Source organism: Arachis stenosperma, chromosome 10 (genome assembly GCF_014773155.1).
Source record: "Arachis stenosperma cultivar V10309 chromosome 10, arast.V10309.gnm1.PFL2, whole genome shotgun sequence".
NCBI classification, from domain to species: Eukaryota; Viridiplantae; Streptophyta; class Magnoliopsida; order Fabales; family Fabaceae; genus Arachis; species Arachis stenosperma.
In genome coordinates, this window is record NC_080386.1 from 69,499,109 (window position 1) to 69,502,470 (window position 3,362).

At 43.1% G+C, this 3,362-nt stretch overlaps 1 non-coding gene across 1 annotated transcript; it reads left to right on the forward strand.

Moving 5' to 3' along the window:
- Positions 1–258: 258 nt before the first annotated feature.
- On the forward strand, positions 259–366 carry LOC130958278 (small nucleolar RNA R71). Its single transcript, XR_009077409.1, has one exon. It is a non-coding gene; the product is annotated as a small nucleolar RNA R71 (small nucleolar RNA).
- The last annotated feature ends 2,996 nt before the right edge of the window (positions 367–3,362 follow it).

Genomic DNA, 3,362 nt, shown 5'->3' on the forward strand with positions numbered 1-3,362 from the left:
AGTCAATATTTTATTCTGAGCCAATATGGCATTCAGAGCATCAATCTCAAGAACTCCTTTCTTCTGACTTGTCCCATTGTTCACAGGATTCCTTTCAGAAGTGTACATGAATTGGTTATTTGCAACCATTTCAATGAGCTCTTGAGCTTCTGTAGGTGTCTTCTTCAGATGAAGAGATCCTCCAGCAGAGCTATCCAGAGACATCTTGGACAGTTCAGAGAGACCATCATAGAAAATACCTATGATGCTCCATTCAGAAAGCATGTCAGAAGGACATCTTCTGATCAATTGTTTGTATCTTTCCCAAGCTTCATAGAGGGATTCTCCATCCTTCTGTCTGAAGGTTTGGACTTCCACTCTAAGCTTACTCCATCTTTGTGGTGGAAAGAACTTTGCCAAGAAGGCATTGACTAGCTTTTCCCAAGAGTCCAGGCTTTCTTTAGGTTGAGAGTCCAACCATATCCTAGCTCTGTCTCTTACAGCAAAAGGGAATAGCATCAGTCTATAGACCTCAGGGTCAACCCCATTAGTCTTGACTGTGTCACAGATTTGCAAGAATTCAGCTAAGAACTGATGAGGATCTTCCATTGGAAGTCCATGGAACTTGCAATTCTGTTGCATTAGAGAAACTAATTGAGGCTTAAGCTCAAAGTTGTTTGCTCCAATGGCAGGGATAGAGATGCTTCTCCCATAAAAATCAGGAGTAGGTGCAGTAAAGTCACCCAGCACCTTCCTTGCATTGTTTGCATTATTGTTATTTTCGGCTGCCATGTCTTCTTCTTCCTTGAAGAATTCGGTCAGGTCCTCTAAAGAGAGTTGTGCTTTGGCTTCTCTTAGCTTTCTCTTCAAGGTCCTTTCGGGTTCAGGGTCAGCTTCAACAAGAATGCCTTTGTCTCTGCTCCTGCTCATATGAAAGAGAAGAGAACAAGAAAATGTGGAATCCTCTATGTCACAGTATAGAGATTCCTTGAGGTGTCAGAGGAAAAGAGAAATAGAAAGAAGAAGGAGAAGAAGAATCGAACTTTACTTAGATAAGGTTCGAATTGTGCATTGAGAAGGAGTGGTACTCCATAAATAGAAGGATGTGAGAAGGAGGGAAGTAATTTTTCGAAAATTAATTAGAATATTTTGAAAACATTTTTGAAAAACACTAATTGATTTTCGAAAACAATAGTGTAAAAGAAATCAAGTGATTTTTGAAAAAGATTTGAAATTAGAAGTTAAAAAGATTTGATTGAAAACTTATTTTGAAAAAGATGTGATTAGGAAGATATGATTGGTTTCAAAAAAAAATGTGATTGAGAAGATATGATTTGAAAACAATTTTAAAAAAGATTTGATTTTAAAAATTAATGACTTGCCTAACAAGAAAAGATATGATTCAAACATTAAACCTTTCTCAACAGAAAAGGCAACAAATATGAGATGTTCAATCAAATCATTAATTGTTAGTAAGTATCTTTGAAAAAGGAAAGAAACTGATTTTGAAAACATTTGATTGAAAAGATATGATTTGAAAAAGATTTGATTTTGAAAACTTTGAAAAAAAATTGATTTGAAAACAAAATCTTCCCCCTAGCACCATCCTGGCGTTAAACGCCCAGAATGGTATCTGTTCATACCCTGACCGAGCTCTCCAAACTCGGGAAGTTCGCAGAAGGTCCGACCTCGTCCCAAAGGCCCACGCCTAAGGTCGGACCTCGGACAAATAAAGAAGAAGGCCCATCAAAAGGAACGAAGCCCAAAACCTAAAGGCCGAAAAAGGCCTAGGAAAGGCGGTTCCACAAAAGATAGAGATAAGACTCCCAAAGATAAGATAAGATAAGAATATCTTATCCAGGGAAGATCACGACCAACCACTATAAATACACTGGGGCACCCAGGTATAACTCATACTCTAATTCTACTCAATATCTGCTTGGACCCATGCTAACTTAAGCATCGGAGTGTCATTGCAGGTACAACCCCCAGCCGCTCAGCACACCAAGCTCGGGTCACGGAACCCCTACCTCGGGTCTTGCCAGACGACCGAGCTACACGTTTCAGGTAACCCTCGGAACATTGGCGCCGTTGCCGGGGACCCTGGAAGTCATCCCTTTACCATGGCGGATGACCCTCCCAACAATAACCACGCTACATCAGAACAAGAAGAGGAAATTGACACCGGAGAACGACCGAACAGCCCTCTATCACCACGCACTCCAGGAGGAAACAAACAGAATCGCCCAAAGACATCACTTCCAAACAAAAATCCACAAAATCCCGAAAAAGAAGAGAGCTCAGAAATTCTAGAAGCAGTACGGGCACAGCAAAACCGACTGAAACAACTCGAAGAGGACATAAAAAAGCAGAAAGAAACTGAACAAGATTTGAGAAGGGAAGCTCGCAAGCGCAGAGAGTTAGAAGAAAAGCTGCGGAAGATAGAGGCCGAGTTGAAAGACCGGACGGAACGCGGCACCACCCCCGAAAACAACCATGATCCCTTCACGCAAGAGATCATGAAGGAGAAGGTACCGCGAAACTTCAAACCACCTGATATGGATCTCTACGACGGCACCACCGACCCAAGTCACCACCTCAGCAACTTCCGAAGCAGAATGTAGCTGGTCGACGCCTCCGACGCGATTCGGTGCAAAGCCTTCCCCACCACTCTCACCAAGTCGGCCATGAAGTGGTTCGACAACCTGCCACCAGGATCAATCTCCAGCTTCGAGGACCTAACCAAAAAATTCCTAACAAGGTTCTCTATTCAAAAGGACAAGGCAAAACATGCCCCCAGTCTACTCGGGATCAAACAGGGTAACCAAGAAACTCTCCGAGAATACATGGAGCGATTCAACAAAGCCTGCCTGGACATACAACACTTGCCCACTGAAGCAGCCATCATGGGACTAGCAAACGGCCTAAAAGAAGGACCATTTAGCCAATCCCTATCCAAACGATACCCGACCTCCTTATACGAGGTGCAAGAGCGGGCAGAAAAATATATCAACATGGAGGAAACCTCCCAGCTAAGAGACTCTTCTAGGAAGGAATCAACCTACCCACTCCGAGACCGAGATCGAGAACAGAAAAAGAAAGAAGAGTCCAACTCGGACAAACCACGGAAGTACCATAGCTACACTCCCCTCCGAGTTTCCCTGGTAGACGTCTACAGAGAAGTATGCCACACCGAAAAAATCCCACCGCCCCAACCTTTAAAACAAGAGAGCGGGGAGAGATCGGTCCGAATACTGTGAATACCACAAGCTCTACGGTCATTCTACTAATGACTGCCACGACCTGAAGAATGTTATAGAAAAGCTAGCCAGAGAAGGAAAACTCGACAGATACATAGCGGAAAAAGGAGAAGAGACCAAAAA